The sequence below is a fragment of the Phyllobates terribilis genome, unplaced genomic scaffold (genome assembly GCF_046119375.1).
Source record: "Phyllobates terribilis strain yellow unplaced genomic scaffold, ASM4611937v1 Scaffold_343__1_contigs__length_2019054, whole genome shotgun sequence".
Classification (NCBI taxonomy): Eukaryota; Metazoa; Chordata; class Amphibia; order Anura; family Dendrobatidae; genus Phyllobates; species Phyllobates terribilis.
The window spans coordinates 882,055-907,584 of record NW_027363103.1 but is presented as its reverse complement, the minus strand read 5'-3'; the positions used below and the strand labels follow the sequence as shown (position 1 = coordinate 907,584).

The 25,530-nt window shown below is 51.6% G+C and overlaps 1 long non-coding RNA gene across 1 annotated transcript in view; it reads left to right on the top strand.

Annotated features, from left to right (window-relative positions):
- Nucleotides 1-25,530, top strand: part of LOC141222221 (uncharacterized) — a 59,405-nt gene that overhangs the window by 7,712 nt on the left and 26,163 nt on the right. Inside the window, exon 2 of the long non-coding RNA XR_012290067.1 lies at nucleotides 3,454-3,540. This is a non-coding gene — a long non-coding RNA (uncharacterized lncRNA). The remainder of the gene's footprint in view (nucleotides 1-3,453; nucleotides 3,541-25,530) is intronic.

Sequence of the window (25,530 nt, the reverse complement as noted above, 5' to 3'; positions counted from 1 at the left end):
TGGATGGACCCATGGGGACATGGATGGGGACATGGGGCTGAAGGGGGGGGCTGGATGGACCCATGGGGACATGGATGGGGACATGGGGCTGAAGGGGGGGGCTGGATGGACCCATGGGGACATGGATGGGGACATGGGGCTGAAGGGGGGGGCTGGATGGACCCATGGGGACATGGATGGGGACATGGGGCTGAAGGGGGGGGCTGGATGGACCCATGGGGACATGGATGGGGACATGGGGCTGGATGGACCCATGGGGACATGGATGGGGACATGGGGCTGAAGGGGGGGGCTGGATGGACCCATGGGGACATGGATGGGGACATGGGGCTGAAGGGGGGGCTGGATGGACCCATGGGGACATGGATGGGGACATGGGGCTGAAGGGGGGGCTGGATGGACCCATGGGGACATGGATGGGGACATGGGGCTGAATGGGGGGCTGGATGGACCCATGGGGACATGGATGGGGACATGGGGCTGAAGGGGGGGCTGGATGGACCCATGGGGACATGGGGCTGAAGGGGGGGCTGGATGGACCCATGGGGACATGGGGCTGAAGGGGGGGCTGGATGGACCCATGGGGACATGGGGCTGAAGGGGGGGCTGGATGGACCCATGGGGACATGGGGCTGAAGGGGGGGCTGGATGGACACATGGGGCTGAAGGGGGGGCTGGATGGACACATGGGGCTGAAGGGGGGGCTGGATGGACCCATGGGGCTGAAGGGGGGGCTGGATGGACCCATGGGGCTGAAGGGGGGGCTGGATGGACCCATGGGGACATGGGGCTGAAGGGGGGGCTGGATGGACCCATGGGGACATGGGGCTGAAGGGGGGGCTGGATGGACCCATGGGGCTGAAGGGGGGGCTGGATGGACCCATGGGGACATGGGGCTGAATGGGGGGGCTGGGTGGACCCATGGGGACATGGGGCTGAATGGGGGGGCTGGCTGGACCCATGGGGACATGGGGCTGAAGGAGGGGCTGGCTGGACCCATGGAGACATGGATGGGGCTGATGGGGGGGCTGGCTGGACCCATGGGGACATGGAGGGGGACATGGGGCGGAAAGGGGGGCTGGCTGGACCCATGGGGACATGGAGGGGGACATGGGGCGGAAAGGAGGGCTGGCTGGACCCATGGGGACATGGGGCTGAAGGGGGGGCTGGCTGGACCCATGGGGACATGGGGCTGAAGGGGGGGCTGGATGGACCCATGGGGACATGGGGCTGAAGGGGGGGCTGGATGGACCCATGGGGACATGGGGCTGAAGGGGGGGCTGGATGGACCCATGGGGACATGGGGCTGAAGGGGGGGCTGGATGGACCCATGGGGACATGGGGCTGAAGGGGGGGCTGGATGGACCCATGGGGACATGGGGCTGAAGGGGGGGCTGGATGGACCCATGGGGACATGGGGCTGAAGGGGGGGCTGGATGGACCCATGGGGACATGGGGCTGAAGGGGGGGCTGGATGGACCCATGGGGACATGGGGCTGAAGGGGGGGCTGGATGGACCCATGGGGACATGGGGCTGAAGGGGGGGCTGGATGGACCCATGGGGACATGGGGCTGAAGGGGGGGCTGGATGGACCCATGGGGACATGGGGCTGAAGGGGGGGCTGGATGGACCCATGGGGACATGGGGCTGAAGGGGGGGCTGGATGGACCCATGGGGACATGGGGCTGAAGGGGGGGCTGGATGGACCCATGGGGACATGGGGCTGAAGGGGGGGCTGGATGGACCCATGGGGACATGGGGCTGAAGGGGGGGCTGGATGGACCCATGGGGACATGGGGCTGGATGGACCCATGGGGACATGGGGCTGAAGGGGGGGCTGGATGGACCCATGGGGACATGGGGCTGGATGGACCCATGGGGACATGGGGCTGAAGGGGGGGCTGGATGGACCCATGGGGACATGGGGCTGGATGGACCCATGGGGACATGGGGCTGAAGGGGGAGCTGGATGGACCCATGGGGACATGGGGCTGGATGGACCCATGGGGACATGGGGCTGAAGGGGGGGCTGGATGGACCCATGGGGACATGGGGCTGGATGGACCCATGGGGACATGGGGCTGAAGGGGGGGCTGGATGGACCCATGGGGACATGGGGCTGGATGGACCCATGGGGACATGGGGCTGAAGGGGGGGCTGGATGGACCCATGGGGACATGGGGCTGGATGGACCCATGGGGACATGGGGCTGGATGGACCCATGGGGACATGGGGCTGGATGGACCCATGGGGACATGGGGCTGGATGGACCCATGGGGCTGAAGGGGGGGGCTGGATGGACCCATGGGGCTGAATGGGGGGGCTGGATGGACCCATGGGGCTGAATGGGGGGGCTGGGTGGACCCATGGGGCTGAATGGGGGGGCTGGGTGGACCCATGGGGACATGGGGCTGAATGGGGGGGCTGGCTGGACCCATGGGGACATGGATGGGGCTGAAGGAGGGGCTGGCTGGACCCATGGAGACATGGATGGGGCTGATGGGGGGGCTGGCTGGACCCATGGGGACATGGAGGGGGACATGGGGTGGAAAGGGGGGCTGGCTGGACCCATGGGGACATGGAGGGGGACATGGGGCGGAAAGGGGGGCTGGATGGACCCATGGGGACATGGGGCTGAAGGGGGGGGGGCTGGCTGGACCCATGGTGACATATGGATGGGGACATGGGGCTGAAGGGGGGGCTGGGTGGACGCATGGGGTGACATATGGATGGAGGCAGGGGGCTGAAGGGGGGGCTGGCTGGACGCATGGGGAGACATGGATTGAGGCATGGGGCTGAAGGGGGGGGCTGGCTGGACGCATGGGGAGACTTATGGATGGAGGCACGGGGCTGAAGGGGGGGGCTGGCTGGACGCATGATCGGACACATGGAGGTGAAGGTGGCCAAGTTGGGTACCTGGATGGACACATGGAGGTGAAGGGCGGCAAGCTGGACACATGGGGACCTGGATAGATATATGGGGTGGGATGGGATGCATATATGAGGGGGACAGGATGGATATATGAAGGGGGGCGGGCTGGACACATGGAGGCCCGGATGGATATATGGGAGGGGCAGGCTGGACACATGGAGACCAGAATGGATATATGGGGGGGGGGGGGGGGTCAGGTTGGATAGATGGGTGGCCACGCTGGACAAGGGACTTTATTACTGTTTAGGGGCCAGATTGAGGAACTTTATTAGTTTATGATGGCGAATGGGGAACATTATTACTTTAGAGTCCAATTAGGGACATTATTACTTCTGTAATATAATTTACTTTTTAGGAAACTGTTTTCCATAAGAGGGGACAAAAGGGGGGTCCTGTTACTGTGCAGGGCGCCACTATGTCGCTTTATTTCTTCAACTGGTGTAGTGTAGAATCCTGGGGAAAAGTGGGAATGTGCTCTAAAAGAGATCAGTTATTGATAACTGTGTGTTATTTTCTGCAGAGATGATTCCTGGCTGGAAGAAGTGATGGCGGACTGTGCCAGATGAAGAAAAGCGAAGATGAAGGACTTCACCTAGAGACATCACTGGTGAGTCAGTGTATTACTGTACACTTACACTATATAGTATATACTGAGCTCCTGTGTATGTCACTCGTGATAACTGTATTACCTGTACACTATATACAGAGCTCCTGTGTATAATGTCACCGGTGATCACTGTATTACCTGTACACTGACACTATATACAGAGCTCCTGTGTATAATGTCACTGGTGATCACTGTATTACCTGTACACTGACACTATATACAGAGCTCATATGTATAGTGACAGTGTTGTTAGTATTGTGGTTTTTATTCCTGATCAGTATTGTATTATTTGGTCACTATGTGGTGGTAATATGTGGTCTGGTCATGGTGTGGTGATATTTGTCCCTTTTGTATGTGGTATTATTGGTGTTGTTATAGTGGATGATGTTGTGTATGGCGGTTATTTGTTCTCGCTGAGATTAACTAGGAAAAGATTTTTTTCCATGAGGCCACGGCTTCACTATCAGTATTTGGTCAGTATTTTTTCTCAGTAGTGAGAGGCAAAAGCAGGAGTGGGTGATAAATCCAGAATTGGTGACTTGTTTCTATTCTCCCTTTTCTCTGATTGTTCCTCACCTGGTTTTGGCTCCCACTCCTGAGAATAATCCTGACTGAATACTGATAGTGGGGCTGTGGCCTTAGAGATGAAATACTTGGAGCAGAGCGTCAGAGATGCACTTACAGGGGTTCTCCGGTGAAAACAAGTCATCACCTCTCCACAGGATCAGTGATAACTTATTGATTGGTGGGGGTCTGACTACTGGGACCTGCACCGATCGGCAGAATGTGGAGCTTTTCTCCCCATTAGACTGGAGCTCATGTGCGACTCGACCACTGATCCATTCATTCCCTCAGAGGCTGCGAGCGCTGCTCTTTTTTGGAAGCCCCCAAGAGAACGAATGAGGCTGTGGTCAGACGTCCCACCTGTCGCTGCATTGTAAAATGGGGATAAGTGTCCTGTCAGGGATAAAACTTCCCCATTCTTCCAATCGGTGCGGTTTCCAATCAATAAGTGATCACCTATCCTGTGTAGCCCATGAATCTGTGATCACTTGTTTTAACCAAAGAAGCTCTTTCATGCAAACTCCAGAAATTGTCCATCCCTGTTCTAGTCTGTGCACAGTAGATGTGAGGAGCCGCCGGTCACTGCTCCACTATAACAGGGAGAGCAGAGAAAAGAGATCTGCATATTGCTGTAGGTGGCCCCTAGAGTCAATGTCCCCTGTGGGCCCCAGACACCCCAGTCCGACCCTGCTGACATCTGATTAAAGCCTAAGGCCCCGTTCACATGTCAGGTTTTAATCAGTGTTTTTTTCTAATTTTCATCTGATTTTGGTCAGTGTGGCAGTTTCTCTCCTCATTCGGGCATATTTTTTTATATGTAAAGTAAAAGGCTAAAGGTTTCCTGGCCTCGCTTGCCCGGCCTATAGACACTGGAGAACAGGCAGTACAGGCAACATGGTTGGTTCTGGCCATTTTTCTGACCGACTCATTGACTTCAATAGATGATCTTTATCTACAAATCGGATGAAAATCGGACCGGTCTCAGTTCTGATTTACAGATCAATCGTCCACAATAAATAGAGCTGTAAACCTGTCCCCGGTCTATAACGGAGCATATTCTACCTGTTACAGAAATAACCAGACGTGAAAAGAGCCGTGTGCTATTCTTACAGGGAAGGGGCCACCATTTTATGTTTTGTATTAATAATTATGTAATCAATTATTTTTAATACAAAATTAAATGTCCCACTTTATTAGTTTTTTAGTTATTTATGTTGACATTGGCCACTAGGGGCTGCCATTTTTATTTGGGGGGGGGGGTGTAATAAGCGCTCTTACACACCTCATTTACGGCAGCCCTGGCCATAAGAGACAGTAGTCTGTCACCGACCCTATCTCTAACACTAGAGGCCGCTCCTCCTGCCTCTAGCTGTGACCTGGGCACGCCCCCTTGGCTGTTCAGGTCGCAGCCGTGGGAGGAGATTGCAGCCATCTTTGTGGAGCCTGCAGTGTAAGCTGTACATTCCCCCTGTCGTCGCACGCACTGCTCAGTCAGAGCGTGCCATGACAGGAGCTGCCGGGGAGGAAATGCCTGGGAGTGGACGTCCCGAGTGAGTATCTGCGGCGGCGCCGTGCGGTGATCTCAGCTTCTCTGCTGTTATCACTGCCGACATCCTCAGGCACCACAGACACAGCGCTGCGTGGGAACGTGGAAGGTGAGTAGAAGCGTTTATTGTTTTGTTTGTTTTTTTTCCTTTGCATTGAATATATGGGGGCATATACACACAAGGGTGTAGTTGGAGGCATATACCCACCAGGGTGGAGGGGGGGGGCATATACCCACCAGGATGGATGGAAGGGGCATATACCCACCAGTATGGAGGGGGGGGATATACCCACCAGGATGGATGGATGGAGGGGGGCATATACACCTACCCAGGATGGATGGAGGGGGGCATATACACCTACCCAGGATGGATGGAGGGGCATATACACCTACCCAGGATGGATGGAGGGGCATATACACCTACCCAGGATAGATGGAGGGGCCGATACACCTACCCAGGATGGATTTATGGATGGAGGGGCATCTACACCTACCCAGGATGGATGGATGGAGGGGCATATACACCTACCCAGGATGGATGGATGGAGATGCATATACACCTACCCAGGATGGATGGATGGAGGGGCATATACACCTACCCAGGATGGATGGTTGGAGGGGAATATACAACTACGCAGGATGGATGGATGGAGGGGAATATACACAGACCCAGGATGGATGGATGGAGGGGCATCTACACCTACCCAGGGTGGATGGATGGATGGATGGAGGGGCATATACAGCTACCAGAATAGACTACCCAGGATGGATGGATGAAGGGGCATATACACCTACCCATGATGGATGGATAGATGGAGGGGCATATACAGCTACCCAGGATGGATGGATGAAGGGGCATATACAGCTACCCAGGATGGATGGATGAAGGGGCATATACACCTACCCAGGATGGATGGATGGAGGGGCATACACACCTACCCAGGATGGATGGATGGAGGGGCATATACACCTACCCAGGATGGATGGATGGAGGGGGATATACACCTACACTGGATGGATGGATGGAGGGGGATATACACCTACCCAGGATGGATGGATGGAGGGGGATATACACCTACACTGGATGGATGGATGGAGGGGGATATACACCTACCCAGGATGGATGGATGGAAGGGTATATACACCTACCCAGGATGGATGGATGGAGGGGCATATATGTGACACCCTAGGGGTCTGGTTGCCACAGTGATAGAGATATTACGTCTGAGAGCAGGTGGGAGGTCTCTTGGTCAGGAATCCTATGCATGCCACACCTCCTGCCCAGTCCTGGGAGGGGAAGAACTTCCCCTGTATAAACCTGGGTCTGAGGCAGGGTTAGAGAGTGGAGAGGGAGAGTTCAGCCAGGAGGGCTGACAGGGAGCTGTGGCTCCGGCTGGGCCCAGCTCCTGGGCCATGCCAGAAGTAGAGAAGAGAAGCAGCATAGGAAGAAACAACAGGAGCTCTGTGGGAGCAGTGTTACAAGGAGTCAGGGGCTGGCAGCTGCAGAGCTCGCCCTGACTGAGAAGATTTCTTACCGGACCCGGAGTCCGAGGCTGTGGGGACTAACTCCTACCCAGCAGCAGAATCCGTCAGGCAGGGGATTCCAGGTCCTCTGGCCAAGAAACCCGAAGGCACGGTCGCACGCATGGGACCAGCACCGCCGTCGTGGAGCGGAAGCTACTAGAAGGCCCCGAGTCACCGGCCATACGGGTGAGCACCACACGGTACACTCAGGGACGTGGGCTACTTATACTCGCTTCAAGCAAGGTAGCCAGAAGAGTATCGTTAGTTTGGGAGGCCTACAACTCCGCCTGGCCAGGGGAGATCCCATCTGCTCAAGGACTGACCAGGCCCCAACCGCTAGCCAGTACTCCGGGAGGGTCTATCTTTGTCACCAGTAAAGACCCTGAACTACACCGCATCGTCTCTGAGTGGTTCCTGCTACCCCCATCATCCACTTCGGCTGCCCTGAGGCCATACCCCTCCCGTTGGGGGTTATACCATCCCCGCTGCACCATCCTTCCACCGGCCTCAGCGGTCTGCCCTGCAGCGGCAGCTCCAAAGCTGCATTCAACGGGTGGCGTAGTCATCCAACATCTACTGCTAATAGACTCGCCACTTAGTTTGACTCCCTGGGCACGGACCGGGTCACCGCCACGAGACTACTACCCCCATCTGATCCGGCTCCGGGTAAGCCCCCGTGCACGCGATGCCGCACGACACAGAAGGCCCAGGGGCGCGTCAACTTTTGGCGTAGTCGGCAGGATTTCGTGCCCGCAACCACCGGGTACTGCGTGCCTGAAAAAGACTGTTCAAACTTACCAGTGGTGAAGATTCCCGCCATCCGGCGCCATCTTCAGCCTTCTTCCCGCCATCCGTGAAGATTCCCGCCATCCGGTGCCATCTTCAGCCTTCTTCCCGCCATCCGTGAAGATTCTCGCCATCCGGCGCCATCTTTTGCCTTCTTCCCGCCATCCGTGGAGTTTTCCCGCCGTTGGACGCCATCTTGAAGACGCCGCGCGGGAAGAAGAGGGGCGTGGACTCCGAAAGCGCGCGAGAACTGAAGCTCCGCCTCACGTCCAGACGTCGCGTAAGGTCCTGGAAGGAGCCCAGCAGACGCTGACGTCACAGGAGCGCGACGGAAGGTCCTCAACCCTGACGATCCACTGCGGAGCCGCGGCCTACGGAAGAGGATCATCGCAAGGTAGGCCACGGTCCACTAGGGGGGAGGAAGATGTCGGATACGGAGGAGAGCTTCACTGCCTCAACCCCCGCCAGCGCCACCGCTGCTGCAGTCATGCCTTTCACCATGCCCTATATCCCGGGAGCGGCCTGGCTACCCCAGTACTCAGGGGAGTCACATACTCTGCATGACTTTAGAGAAAAGCTGGATAGCCTCTTCCAGGTGTACCCCCTCACAGAAGAGCAAAAAGTGAGCATCCTGGTGGCCCAATTAACTGGGGCAGCCCAAAGGGAGGTAAAGTCCTGGCCACCTGGGGGAAGGACTGTCGCAGGGATACTAACCCGGCTGAGGGACACCTTTGATACCCGCACCTCAGCCGAGATTAAGCTTAGATTCTATGGGTGCAAGCAGTGAGCACATGAGAGTATAAGGGACTATGCACTAAACCTACAAGAGGCCCTGAGAGCCATTAAGCAGACCGACCCTGACGGCGTGGGAAACGAGGACAGGCTGTTGACCGAACAATTTATAGAGGGACTATATTGCAATGCCCACCGAACCCAGTTGCGGGCAATGGCCTTACAGGATCCTCATCTGGACTTTGCACAGTTCAAGGACAGAGCCATCCGGGTGCTCCGAGAACCGGCACCGGGTGGCGTTGTGACCCACAGGCGCCCTACTACCGCTTACCACCAGGAGGCGGCGCCCTTGTCGACAGGGCCTGTGGGAGCTGACGCGCAGGCTTTGAACAATGACCCGGCTCCGGACCTGCACCATCAGGTCCAAGAGCTAGCTAAAAGCGTTGCTGCGCTAACCCGAACTGTGCAGTCTTTACAGGTTTCCACTCCAGGGAAGATCCAGCTGGCATCCGGACCGGAGGACATCCCGTGGCGTCGACCAAGGAGGACCCCACCGGCCAGAGGAAGACCCAGCGACCGGTACAACGAGGACGGACAACCTATCTGCCGCCGCTGCAATCAACCCGGACATATGGCAAGGTACTGTCCTTTAAACTGGCACAACCTGGGGTAGAGGGCCAACCCCCAGGAAAAAGATCACCAGGCCCATCGAACTGGCGTGACAAATATGTGGGAGGACGTCCAGTCTTGCCTGTGGTACTGGATGGCATTCCTATGAGTGCCCTACTGGACACTGGGTCACAGGTCACCACCATCCCGTACGTGCTCTTCAAGCAGTACTGGAATGACTCGGATATAACCCGCTACCCTGACGACGACTTGAGTATCATCGCCAGCAATGGTCAGCCCGTGCCACAGATCGGATTTAAAGAGGTGACCATTAAAATCGGTAGAGTCGTGCTGGCAGCCCAGGGACTGATCATTGTGGACATTGACAAGCGCGAGAGTCACCCTAAGATAACTCTAGGAACTAATGTAATTGAAAATTGTCTTGCAGAGGTGATTTTTATTTTACAGCAGGTTGCCAAGAACGCCAGCTCCGGCCAGCAGCGAGTGCTCCAAAAAGAGATCCGGGCACTGATGCGACGGCAACAGGTGGAACTCTCCGGCGGTGAGATTGGTAGCGTGAGAATGTGTGACCCTTTTCCTATTGCCATGCCCCCAAAAAGTGAAATGATGATTTGGTGCCGGGCGGCTAATGGTCTGAGGGGTAGAGATTACCAGGCAATGGTAGAACCAGTTTACTCAGACAGTAGGCCCACCATTTTGACAGCACGGGGGGTGGTCAATGTACGCCATGGGAGGGTGCCCGTTCGCATAATAAATATCGGGAAGAGGGAAGTGTACCTGCCCCGGTATGCCACGCTAGCCAAATTGTATACTATCAATCAGAATTCCATACAGTCCGTAGAACCCTTGCCTCCATCTTCTCCGGAGGAAGGTAACGGCTCTAAACAACAAATGGAGGATTGGTGTCAGCAACTACATTTGGGTACTGACTCCACTCCCTCACACCAGAAACAGGGAGTCTATCGGGTGGTTCAAGAGTATGAGAGAGTGTTTAGTAAACACCCGTTAGACTTCGGGCGAGTCAAGGGGGTAGAACACCACATCCCCACGGGAGACCATCCTCCCATAAAAGAGAGGTATCGACCCGTACCCCCTGCACACTACCAACACGCCAAGGGGATGCTTAGAGACATGAAGGAGGCTGGGGTAATCAGAGATAGCTGTAGCCCCTGGGCAGCTCCACTAGTCTTGGTCAAAAAGAAAGACAACACCATGAGAATGTGTGTAGATTACCGGAAAATCAACCGTATCACACACAAGGATGCGTACCCCTTACCAAGGATAGAGGAGTCTTTGGCTGCTTTAAAATCTGCTAACTTCTTCTCTACCTTGGATCTCACTAGCGGGTACTGGCAGGTTCCTGTAGCAGAGGCGGACCGGGAGAAAACTGCATTCACCACCCCGATGGGACTTAGTGAGTTTACCTGCATGCCGTTCGGGCTCTGTAACGCACCAGGAACCTTCCAACGATTGATGGAATGCTGTCTGGGACACCGAAACTTTGAGACGGTTTTGTTGTACCTGGACGATGTCATCGTATATTCCAAGACTTATGAGGACCACCTGAAACACCTGGCGGAAGTGTTCGAAGCTCTGGCAAGCTACGGCCTAAAGGTGAAACCCTCCAAGTGTCACCTCCTGAAGCCAAAGGTGCAGTACCTGGGACACGTGGTGAGTGCGGACGGAGTGGCTCCCGACCCTGATAAGATCACCGCAATTAAGGAATGGCCAAGCCCCTCCAGCGTAAAGGAAGTGAGGCAGTTCCTCGGGTTGGTAGGCTACTACCGAAGGTTCATTCCCGGTTTCACCAAAAAGGCAGCCCCTATGCAGGACCTCCTGATAGGCCAGTCCAGGAAAGCCAAGAACCAGAAGCCACCCTTCAGATGGGAGAAGCTGGAAGAAGAGTCCTTCCGTCAGCTGAAGATGGCCCTCACGGGGGATGAAATCCTGGCGTACCCTGATTATAGCCAGCCCTTTATCCTCTACACCGACGCCAGTAGCATCGGGCTAGGAGTCGTACTGTCCCAGATCCAGCAGGGGAAAGAACGGGTAATTGCTTACGCCAGCCGAAAACTGCGACCCACCGAAAGAAACCCTGAGAATTACAGCTCATTTAAGCTAGAGTTCCTGGCAGTGGTGTGGGCAGTCACCGAACGCTTTAAGCACTACCTCGCTTCTTCCCGGTTCACCGTGTACACGGATAACAACCCGTTGACACACCTGGACACTGCAAGACTCGGTGCCCTAGAGCAGAGATGGATGGCCCGCTTGTCCAACTATGAGTTTACAATCAAATACCGGGCAGGACGCTCCAATACCAACGCGGACGCCCTGTCCAGGATGCCAAACCTACCGGACGAGGGTGAGGATTCAGAAGACTTGTAAGAGGTCGAACTCCCTGCGTTCCACCGTCATGGGACTATCCAGTATTCCCACCGTGTAAGGGGTAAGCAAGCCGCTACGTTCAACCCCTTACCTCACTACAACTGGGCGGAAACGCAAGACAGTGACCCTGCCGTCCGGCTGGTGAAGGAGATGCTGACTCAGCCAGAAGCTCGCCTTGACCCAGACGCTCCGGAGGAGGCCAAGCAACTGTGGGCAGAGAAGAGTCGACTGTTCCTTTACAAGGGGAAGTTGTGCCGCAGAATGGTTAACTCCCGGACGCATGAACTGATCTGGCAAGTAGTGGTGCCAAGAAGGGACGCAGCTATGGTGATGGAGGCATACCACGACGGGGCTGGGCACTTCGGATGGAAGAAGCAGGAGTTCCTGCTGCGCGGGCGGTTCCATTGGGTAGGCATGAGAGGAACCATCGAGAGGTGGTGCAGAGACTGTGGCCCATGCAACCTAAGAAGGAAGGACCGTGCCAGCCAGAAGACCCCCCTTCAGTCCATCGTCACCCGGCAGCCGTTGGAACTGGTCGCCTTGGATCATGTAAAACTGACCCCAAGCAGAAGTGGCTACGTCTACGCATTAACCATCGTGGATCACTACTCCCGGTTCTTGGTTGTCGTCCCCGTCAAGGACTTAACGGCTCAAACAGCAGCTAGAGCCTTCCAGCAGCACTTCTGCCGTCCACACGGCTACCCAGAGCAGGTGCTGACGGACCAGGGACCTGCCTTTGAAGCGGAGGTCTTCCAAGAGTTCTGTACTCTGTATGGCTGCCGGAAGATCAGGACGACACCCTATCATCCGCAAACTAATGGACTTTGTGAGAAAATGAACCAGTTGGTGATAGATCTTCTAAAAACATTGCCCCTGGAAGAACGCAGTCTGTGGCCTGAGAAGCTGCCCGACCTGGTGGACCTATACAACTACATCCCTGTAGGTTCCACCAACTGTACCCCGGCTTACCTAATGAGGGCAAGACCCGGTAAGCTACCTGTTGACCTGGAGATGGGAGTCCTAACACCCGAGGACACTTCACCGGAAGCAGACTGGGACACAGAGAGGCAGCAGCAGTACCGGAAAGTACAGGAGAGCGTGGAGCGAAGTCTCTGTCTAGCTAGGGAAAGACAAGAGAAAACTTACAACCAGTATGCTCCCGCTGTTCCCTTGGTACCCGGAGAGCAGGTCTTGAAGAGGAAAAGACGGCTCCACAAGTTGGACGACCAGTGGGAGAAGGACCCGTACATCGTACTGCCCTCAAGCCACGACAACCCAAAGGTCTGTACCATCAGTAAAGACGGAGGGGAAACCACAACCATTGTATCCCGGGATCACCTGAAGAAGTGTCCCGAACAGCTACGGAACCCTGAAGAGGAACAAGAAGACCCTCGACCCGTAGAGGAAAGGGAAGATGTGGTTAGTACTGTGCTCGGAGACTTCCCTCGGTCCTGGACTCAAGTCAGTGGTGCAGTTGTGGTACCCGTCCTCACGTTCCTCCAACCAGCATCCCAAGTACTTACGGAGCAACCGGTAGAGCTGGAAGAACAGCCGGTCCAGGAGGCAGAAGACTCCACACAAGCAGATCAGGAGGATCAACCCTCTGCTTATAGTGAGCCTGCCATACCCCTAGTGAGTCAAAGAGCCTGTAGACAGCTGCCCAGTTTATCCTTGACAGCTCCTACACCCTGTAGTTCAGGGCCAGACAGTCAGCTCCGTAGGTCCACTAGGGCCACTAGAGGCCAGTTACCCGCACGTTGGAGGATTTGAAGTGTTTAAATTGTTTTATTTGTGGTCACCTGTCTGTTACTTGTAAATAATTATGTGTTTCTAGTTATTTTTAGGAGTCCTTGGTGGATTACCGGGAATCCTTGTACAAATAGTTGGAGCGTAACCCAGGACGGACTAAAGACTGTTAAGGACTCGGGGCAGGACAGACCCCTAACTGGTTACGTCTCCCTGTTTTGGTGAAATGGACACCTTGCTTTTCTTCAAAACTGCACCCGGTTGCGGACACGCCGTAACCATCTTTATGTGTTTTTCTTATTGTATTATTATTGTTTATACCTTGTTATGTTTTTCTAAAAATATGTTTAGTCCCGGAGTACTAAATTTCACTAGGGGGGAATGTGACACCCCAGGGGTCTGGTTGCCACAGTGATAGAGATATTACGTCTGAGAGCAGGTGGGAGGTCTCTTGGTCAGGAATCCTATGCATGCCACACCTCCTGCCCAGTCCTGGGAGGGGAAGAACTTCCCCTGTATAAACCTGGGGCTGAGGCAGGGTTAGAGAGTGGAGAGGGAGAGTTCAGCCAGGAGGGCTGACAGGGAGCTGTGGCTCCGGCTGGGCCCAGCTCCTGGGCCATGCCAGAAGTAGAGAAGAGAAGCAGCATAGGAAGAAACAACAGGAGCTCTGTGGGAGCAGTGTTACAAGGAGTCAGGGGCTGGCAGCTGCAGAGCTCGCCCTGACTGAGAAGATTTCTTACCGGACCCGGAGTCCGAGGCTGTGGGGACTAACTCCTACCCAGCAGCAGAATCCGTCAGGCAGGGGATTTCAGGTCCTCTGGCCAAGAAACCCGAAGGCATGGTCGCACGCATGGGACCAGCACCGCCGTCGTGGAGCGGAAGCTACTAGAAGGCCCCGAGTCACCGGCCATACGGGTGAGCACCACACGGTACACTCAGGGACGTGGGCTACTTATACTCGCTTCAAGCAAGGTAGCCAGAAGAGTATCGTTAGTTTGGGAGGCCTACAACTCCGCCTGGCCAGGGGAGATCCCATCTGCTCAAGGACTGACCAGGCCCCAACCGCTAGCCAGTACTCCGGGAGGGTCTATCTTTGTCACCAGTAAAGACCCTGAACTACACCGCATCGTCTCTGAGTGGTTCCTGCTACCCCCATCATCCACTTCGGCTGCCCTGAGGCCATACCCCTCCCGTTGGGGGTTATACCATCCCCGCTGCACCATCCTTCCACTGGCCTCAGCAGTCTGCCCTGCAGCGGCAGCTCCAAAGCTGCATTCAACGGGTGGCGTAGTCATCCAACATCTACTGCTAATAGACTCGCCACTTAGTTTGACTCCCTGGGCACGGACCGGGTCACCGCCACGAGACTACTACCCCCATCTGATCCGGCTCCGGGTAAGCCCCCGTGCACGCGATGCCGCACGACACAGAAGGCCCAGGGGCGCGTCATATACACCTGCCCATGATGGATGGATGGAGGGGGATATACACCTACCCAGAATGGATGGAAGGATGGATGGAGGGGTATCCACACCCACCATGGATGGATGGAGGGGCAACTACACCTACCAAGGATGGATTGATCGATGGAGGGACATCTACACCTACCCAGAATGGATGAATGGAGGGGTATCTACACCTACCCAGAATGGATGGATGGAGGGGCATATACACCTACCCAGGATGGATGGATGGAGGGGCATATACACCTACCCAGGATGGATGGATGGAAGGGCATATACACCTACCCAGGATGGATGGATGGAGGGGCATATACACCTACCCAGGATGGATGGATGGAGGGGCATATACACCTACCCAAGATGGATGGATGGAGGCGCATATACACCTACCCAGGATGGATGGATGGAGGGGCATATACACCTACCCAGGATGGATAGATGGAGGGGTATATACACCTACCCAGGATGGATGGATTGAGGGGCATATTCTCCTACCAAGGATGCATGGAGGGGCATATGCTCCTACCCAGCATGGATGGATGGAGGGTCATCTACACCTAACCAGGATGGATGGAGGGGCATAAACACATACTAGAATAGACTACCCAGGATGGATGGATGGAGGGTCATCTACGCCTACCCAGAATGGATGGATGGAGGGGCATATACACCTACCCATGATGGATGGATGGGCCGATACACCTACCCAGGATGGATTGATGGATGGAGGGGCATCTACAACTACCCAGAATTGATGGATGGAGAGGCATATACACCTACCCAGGATGGATGGATGGAGAGGCATATACACCTACCCAGGATGGATGGATGGAGAGGCATATACACCTACCCAGGATGGATGGAGGGGCATATACACCTACCCAGGATGGATGGAGGAAGGGACATATACTGTTACCCAGGATGGATGGATGGAGGGCCATATACACCTACCCAGGATGGATGGACGGGCAAATACACCTACCCAGGATGGATGGAGGGGCCGAAACACCTACCCAGGATGGATTGATGGATGGAGGGGCATCTACAACTACCCAGAATTGATGGATGGAGAGGCATATACACCTACCCAGGATTGATGGATGGAGAGGCATATTTACCTACCCAGGATGGATGGATGGAGGGGCATATACACCTACCCAGGATGGATAGATGGAGGGAGGGACATATACTGCTACCCAGGATGGATGGATGGAGGGGCATTTACACCTACTGAGGAAGGATGGAAGGGTATATACACCTACCCAGGATGGATGGATGGAGGGGCATATACACCTACCCAGGATTGATGGATGGAGAGGCATATTCACCTACCCAGGATGGATGGATGGAGGGGCATATACACCTACCCAGGATGGATGGATGGAGGGGCATATACACCTACCCAGGATTGATGGATGGAGATGCGTATTCACCTACCCAGGATGGATGGATGGATAGGCATATACACCTACCCAGGATTGATGGATGGAGAGGCATATTCACCTACCCAGGATGGATGGATGGAGGGGCATATACACCTACCCAGGATGGATGGAGGGGCATATACACCTATCCAGTATGGATGGGGGGGCGTATACACCTACCCAGGACGGATGGATGGAGGCGCATATACACCTACCCAGGATGGATGGATGGAGGGGCATATACACCTACCCAGGATGGATGGATGGAGGCGCATATACACCTACCCAGGATGGATGGATGGAGGGGCATATACACCTACCCAGGATGGATAGATGGAGGGGTATATACACCTACCCAGGATGGATGGATGGAGGGGCATATACACCTACCCAGAATGGATGGATGGAGGGGCATATTCTCCTACCAAGGATGGATGGAGGGGCATATACTCCTACCCAGCATGGATGGAGGAAGGGACATATACTGCTACCCAGGATGGATGGAGGGGCATAAACACATACTAGAATAGACTACCCAGCATGGATGGATGGAGGGTCATCTACGCCTACCCAGAATGGATGGATGGAGGGCCATCTACGCCTACCCAGTATGGATGGATGGAGGGGCATAAACACATACTAGAATAGACTACCCAGGATGGATGGATGGAGGGTCATCTACGCCTACCCAGAATGGATGGATGGAGGGTCATCTACACCTACCCATGATGGATGGATGGGCCGAAACACCTACCCAGGATGGATTGATGGATGGAGGGGCATCTACAACTACCCAGAATTGATGGATGGAGAGGCATATACACCTACCCAGGATGGATGGATGGAGAGGCATATACACCTACCCAGGATGGATGGATGGAGAGGCATATACACCTACCCAGGTTGGATGGAGTGAGAAGCATATACACCTACCCAGGTTGGATGGAGTGAGAAGCATATACACCTACCCAGGTTGGATGGATGGAGAGGCATATACACCTACCCAGGATGGATGGAGGGGCATATACACCTACCCAGGATGGATGGAGGAAGGGACATATACTGCTACCCAGGATGGATGGATGGAGGGCCATATACACCTACCCAGGATGGATGGACGGGCAAATACACCTACCCAGGATGGATGGAGGGGCCGAAACACCTACCCAGGATGGATTGATGGATGGAGGGGCATCTACAACTACCCAGAATTGATGGATGGAGAGGCATATACACCTACCCAGGATTGATGGATGGAGAAGCATATTTACCTACCCAGGATGGATGGATGGAGGGGCATATACACCTACCCAGGATGGATAGATGGAGGGAGGGACATATACTGCTACCCAGGATGGATGGATGGAGGGGCATTTACACCTACTGAGGAAGGATGGAAGGGTATATACACCTACCCAGGATGGATGGATGGAGGGGCATATACACCTACCCAGGATTGATGGATGGAGAGGCATATTCACCTACCCAGGATGGATGGATGGAGGGGCATATACACCTACCCAGGATGGATGGATGGAGGGGCATATACACCTACCCAGGATTGATGGATGGAGATGCATATTCACCTACCCAGGATGGATGGATGGATAGGCATATACACCTACCCAGGATTGATGGATGGAGAGGCATATTCACCTACCCAGGATGGATGGATGGAGGGGCATATACACCTACCCAGGATGGATGGAGGGGCATATACACCTATCCAGTATGGATGGGGGGGCGTATACACCTACCCAGGATGGATGGATGGAGGCGCATATACACCTACCCAGGATGGATGGATGGAGGGGCATATACACCTACCCAGGATGGATGGATGGAGGCGCATATACACCTACCCAGGATGGATGGATGGAGGGGCATATACACCTACCCAGGATGGATAGATGGAGGGGTATATACACCTACCCAGGATGGATGGATGGAGGGGCATATACACCTACCCAGAATGGATGGATGGAGGGGCATATTCTCCTACCAAGGATGGATGGAGGGGCATATACTCCTACCCAGCATGGATGGAGGAAGGGACATATACTGCTACCCAGGATGGATGGAGGGGCATAAACACATACTAGAATAGACTACCCAGCATGGATGGATGGAGGGTCATCTACGCCTACCCAGAATGGATGGATGGAGGGCCATCTACGCCTACCCAGTATGGATGGATGGAGGGGCATAAACACATACTAGAATAGACTACCCAGGATGGATGGATGGAGGGTCATCTACGCCTACCCAGAATGGATGGATGGAGGGTCATCTACACCTACCCATGATGGATGGATGGGCCGAAACACCTACCCAGGATGGATTGATGGATGGAGGGGCATCTACAACTACCCAGAATTGATGGATGGAGAGGCATATACACCTACCCAGGATGGATGGATGGAGAGGCATATACACCTACCCAGGATGGATGGATGGAGAGGCATATACACCTACCCAGGTTGGATGGAGTGAGAAGCATATACACCTACCCAGGTTGGATGGAGTGAGAAGCATATACACCTACCCAGGTTGGATGGATGGAGAGGCATATACACCTACCCAGGATGGATGGAGGGGCATATACACCTACCCAGGATGGATGGAGGAAGGGACATATACTGCTACCCAGGATGGATGGATGGAGAGGCATATACACCTACCCAGGATGGATGGACGGGCAAATACACCTACCCAGGATGGATGGAGGGGCCGAAACACCTACCCAGGATGGATTGATGGATGGAGGGGCATCTACAACTACCCAGAATTGATGGATGGAGAGGCATATACGCCTACCCAGGATTGATGGATTCAGAGGCATATTCACCTACCCAGGATGGATGGATGGAGGGGCATATACACCTACCCAGGATTGATGGATGGAGGGGCATATACACCTACCCAGGATTGATGGATGGAGGGGCATATACACCTACCCAGGATTGATGGATGGAGAGGCATATTCACCTGCCCAGGATGGATGGATGGAGAGGCATATTCACCTACCCAGGATGGATGGATGGAGGGGCATATACACCTACACAGGATGGATGGATGGAGGGGCATATACACTTAGGATGGATGGATGGAGGGGCATATACACCTACCCAGGATGTGGACCATATTCCATATACCAGGATGGGGCATATAGAAGGATGAGGGGCATATACTGTAGGGCGTATATGGTGTCATTACGCTTAGGCTCTTTTGATACCTGTGATACGTCTGACCTCATAGTATGTCCCCCCCTTTTTACTCTTTTGAAGGAGGCTGTTTTACACTTGAAGCATATATGTGTTACAATCCATAACTAAATCGTGTATATTTTTTTATTTTTCCTCTTTAGTGGTTAACTCTGGAACGAAGCACCGCTTTGTATTCATTTATATGAGATATTTTCATGTGCTGAGTGTCGGCTTATTTGTTACCCCCCCCCCCTCTTTTTCTCAGATATGATTGTAATTTGATTTATCATGAGACGATGGATTTTCGTTTTTTATACAGTTCTTCCCATTTTTGTATTGTTTTAGATAAACCTTGATAAAGGCTGAGGCCGAAATGTTGGTCAAACATCTGTATCATGAACAATTTATTGTCTGAATAAATACCTTGATTTGCATCAATATCCATTGTGCCTAAAGGTTTATATATATATATAAAATAAGTATTTTTGCATGTGAGTTTTCTTATAATGGTTTTAAATAGAAGACCGTACTGCGATATCATTAAGATACAAATGTTTCTGTTGCGATCCTCAGCTCTACCTGAGAACACAATCTGCGTGGGGGGCATCTGGCCAACATATAGCGGCGGGCACTCTGCAGCAACTCAGCACTGTTGACTTTGGAGGTCCTCTTCATTCCCTGGTGGTCAGCGGCTGCATGCATCCCCTAGAACTGGATATGCGAAGACTGTTTGCTGTGGAGCCCTCTAGTTTCGATCAGATAAATGTGGAGGACAGCTCAACATATCTGTCATCATAGACAATCTGTGCCGAATCCGCACCCCTCACTGCTGAGCAGCTACCCTGTCTAGGTGGCAGCACACAGTGCTTTGTGTGTGTCCCATTGTGTTACTAGTGATATAGCAGTATACTAGGGATGCACCAACTCCACATTTTTATTAATATTACTCCAGATATGGACGAAACCCTCCAAGATGCAGGCTTTATTATATTACAGAATTTTGGTGCATCCATAATATATGCTCAAGCACTTTAATAGAAACCTGTTCCACCATGTCCATCCTTCACTGCGCTACTGGTATTTATTTGGAAACACAGGGATATTCCAGGAAAACGTGTTTTATGCTTAATAGAAATAAACTGATAACATTTTCAAAGAATTTCCATTGGTGTTTATCTCCTTTTTGTAATTTACCTGTCTGGTTAATTCACATTTTTCATGTTTTTTTGTACAACCAGTTAATGGGGTGGTCTCAGTTTCTTAAAGGGAGTCTGTCACCCCAATACTCAAATCATTTATGGATTTGTATAGGAATCTTGGCCCCTATAAAAAAAAATATACTTTAGGTACAGATGATATTTTTATGCAAAAACAGCATTTACACCCCACGCTTAATTACCATCCTCTGCCCCTTACGATGATTGACAGCACAACCTATATTGAATCCTCATCCCTGCACACACTGACACTGCAGGAGCTGAAAACTCAGTGTCACGAGCTTGTGGGCATCCTCTGATCCCCTTGTCCAGTCTACAGTTGTCTTGTTCAGTGGGCAGAAAAAAGCTTTTACTTAAAAATTGTAAGTCTCGATTTGAGTTTGCCAAAAAACATGTGGGAGACTCCCAAAATATATGGAGGAATGTGCTGTGGTCAGATGAGACCAAAATTGAACTTTTTGGCCACCAAGGTAAACGCTATGTCTGGCACCAAACCAACAGCTCATCACTCCAAGAACACCATCCCCACAGTGAAACATGTTGGTTGCAGTATCATGCTGTGGGTATGTTTTTCTGCAGCAGCCACCTCCATTATCTGAATGCAAGGAAGATTGTGAACTTGTGCAGTAACACTTTGTCATTTCTGCTCCATTCTGTCTTCAAGCACAGGGTTAACAATGCTCTGACTTCATATCCAGCTTCATGGCTTGATCATAGATGCTGGATCCTGATTCCCAAGAAAATCCCACCAACCCAAGATTGTGAAAGAAATGCACAAAACACTTTTAGTGAATGTTAAATAGACCAAATTTTATTACAAATCATATTATTTCATTCAGTGTCTGAAATTTAGAATCAGCCAATTGCTATGAAAAAGACACTGAAAATGGCAAACCTCCGACTCACGAAGAATCATCCGTCAGCACTCAGGAGAGGAAAACCCCCTGTGGAGGAAACCTCTAGGGAACCATGGCTGGAGGACTTGCCCATCCCTCGGGCTTAGAAGGATAGTGCCAACAAGTAACAGCAAATTGTACTAGAATTTGTACATTGTATCATATTTACAGTGAGACATGATATACATCCACTATAGATATGATAGCAGTGACATCACATAGTCACACAAGTTACACATTACATCATCAGAAAACAGACAGTAATGGAGATGGTCAAAGTAGGTGCCCTGTGCGAGCACCATATGGAGAAGTCTAATGCGACATCTCCAGGCCGTACACATAAAGGTGAAGGCAACTAGTACCGGACGTGAGGGAGATCTGGCTGCAACATCTGTCACCCCATTGATCGCTAGGGTTAGTTTGATCTGGCTGGCTAGGCGATATGGCTGATCTGGCTGGCTAGGCGGTATGGCTGATCTGGCTGGCTAAGCGGTATGGCTGATCTGGCTGGCTAGGCGGTATGGCTGATCTGGCTGGCTAGGCCGTATCCCCTTCCTCCCTTACAGGTTGTGGAGTGATGAAGCTCCAGGTCTCCAGACACATCAAGTACGGCGCTTCATACGGCTGAATGACCTGTGGTTCCGGAATCATCTTTTATATCATAGATGTATGTGTTTATGACATCAGCACAGTTGCCGTAGTTACCACAGGTGTTTATTACTGGTGCTTCACTGGCTAGAAAGTCTCTCTCAGTGTTCCAAAGAATTAACCCTTGAATGACTGGCACTGTACATTTGTCCGGAATCCTGTAACATAATCTTGTCACTATGCAGGACCGTTATCAATATTATACTTTAAAATTGCCCTAAACAAAGTCTAATTAGTGAGCGCATCTACAGATTTGATGGGTAACAAGCACAATAATCCCCTTAAGCCCTACTAAATGCATAAATGTCCAATATGAGTACAGAGCAGTCCATACAGAATGGATGATATAGAGGGCAATACAGTTAGATAAAGAAGTAGAAAGACAAACCAAGTAAATGTCTCCTGAGATCTCGGCTACTGAGGTCTCAATTGCGCATGTGCTGCCTCAGGCGGCCATTTGTGTAACACAAGCGATCGGAAGATCACAGCTTCTAGTCTGCTAAGGAGACTATTGAAGCATGTAAAAAGTAAAAAAAAATATTTAAAAGTTCAAATCACCCCCCTTTTACCCCATTCAAAATAAAACAATCAAAAATACACGTTTGGTATCGCCGCATTTAGAATCGCCCGATCTATCAATATATAAGAAGAATGACTTCGATCAGTAAACTGTATAACGAGAAAAAAAACAAAACTCCAAAATTAAGTTGTTTTGGTCGCCGCAACATTGCATTAAAATGTAATAACAGGCGATCATAACATCATATCTACACCAAAACGGTATCAATAAAAATGTCAGCTCAGTGCGCAAAAAATAACCCCTGACCCGGCTCTAGATCACCAAAAATGGAGACGCTACGGGTCTCGGAAAAATTATTTATTTTTTTTACAAGCTTTGAATTTTGATTTCACCCCTTAAATAAAATAGAAGCTCCACATGTTTGGTAACTACGAACTCGTAATGACCTGGAGAATCATAATGGCCGGTCAGTGTTAGCATTTACTGAACATGGTAAAAAAAACCTTTTGTGGAATTGCACTTTTTTTGCCATTTCACTGCACTTGGATATTTTTCCCATTTTCCAGTACACAATATGGTAAAATCAATGGTGGTGTTCAAAAGAATAACTCATCCCATAATACAACAAGCCCTCACATGGCCATATTGACGGAAAAATAAAAAAGTTATGGCTCTGGGAAGAAGGGGAGCAAAAAATGAAAGCGCAAAAATGGAAAATCCTGAGGTGATAAAGGGGTTAACTGGAATTTTCTGCCATGGACTCATTGGCAAATCTGAAATAGATATTTCTCGCTCCCTTATCAGTGTGGAAACATATATCTTTGGCCTCATTCAGACGTCTGTTTTTCATGTTTGTGTCCTCTCCATATTTGTTACGGATAGATCACATACACAATATAATCTGTGGAGTCGTCCACATGTCATTTTTTTTTGTTGAAAACCGCGTAGTGTCCGTTTTTTATCCTAGTGGTTGATGAAAATTCTCCAGTCAGATCTATGGGTCCATGACATCGCTGACAGCTGGCATTGCCATCCATGTGCTGTCTGGGATAACACTGTTACCATAGTAACATAGTAACATAGTTTGTAAAGCCGAATAAAGACTTGCGTCCATCAAGTTCGACCTGTTAGTTCTGTAATTGCTAAAGTTGATCCAGAGGAGGGCAAAAACCCCAAATGATTTAGCCAATCTTCACCTGAGGAAAAATTCCCTCCCGACTCTGAAACCAGCAGTCAGAATAAATCCCTGTATCAACTTACTATTTTATTTTATTTTTAAGTATATGCTGAAATCTGCCTGGTATCTAGAAATGCATCCAGTCCCCGCTTGAACTGGTGTAGTGAATCCGACATTACCGTCTCCTCACTCAGTGAATTCCATATTCTCACTGCTCTTACCGTAAAGAACCCCTTCCTATGCTGGTGCTGAAACCTTTTCTCTTCCAGTCTTAGTGAGTGCCCTCTTGTTACCGTAATATCCCTCCTTTTGAACAAATCCCTGGCAAGATCTCTATACTGTCCCCTAACATATTTGTACACATTTATTATGTCCCCCCTCAACCTTCTCTTTTCCAGGCTGAATAGTCCTAGTTTTGCCAACCTCTCTGGGTATTGCAGTCCCTCCATTCCCTTTATTAATTTTGTTGCCCTCCTTTGTACCTTTTCAAGCTCATTTATATCCTTTCTATATATTGGGGCCCATAACTGAGCACAGTATTCCAAGTGTGGTCTGACCAGTGCTTTGTACAGTGGAAGAACAATGTTCTCATCCTTTGCAGCTATACCTCTTCTGATACATCCCATTACCCTGTTTGGCCTTACAGCAGCGGCCTGACTTTGGGCACTCCAATTTAGTTTGCTATCAATCAAGATGCCCAAGTCCTTCTCCATCTCTGAATTCCCCAATGATTTCCCATTCAGTGAGTACTGGTGACTTCCATTTTTCCTTCCCATATGTATGACCTTACATTTCTCCTCGTTAAACCTCATTTGCCATTTAATGCTCCACCTACCCAGCTTATCCAAATCCCTCTGTAGGTCTGCACTGTCCTCTTTTGTATTAATTGTTTTACATAACTTTGTGTCATCTGCAAATATTGATATTTTACTATTTATCCCATTGACTATGTCGTTAATAAAGATATTAAATAACATTGGGCCTAGTACAGACCCCTGTGGTACCCCACTAGTGACGCTTACCCAATCTGAGTATATTCCATTTATAACCACCCTCTGCCTTCTATCCTTTAGCCAGTTAGCTACCCACTTGCAGACATTTTCCCCCAGCCCCATCATTCTCATTTTGTATACCAACCTATTATGTGGCACGCTATCGAACGCTTTTGAGAAGTCGAGATACACGACATCCACTGGTTCCCCCTGATCTACTCGAGAGCTAACCTCCTCGTAGAAGTCAATCAGGTTTGTTTGGCAGGAGCGATTCCTCATGAATCCATGTTGGTTCGGGATTAAAAGATTATTAGCATCAAGATGCTCCATAATTGCCTCTTTAATGAAGCTTTCAAAAATTTTGCCCACAACGGACGTCAGACTCACCGGCCGATAGTTTCCGGCGTCACTTTTCGCTCCCTTTTTGAATATTGGCACTACATTCGCCTGTCGCCAATCAAGTGGCACAGACCCAGTCTCAACAGAGTCCTTAAATATAAGATATAACGGTCTGTCTATCACATTACTTAGTTC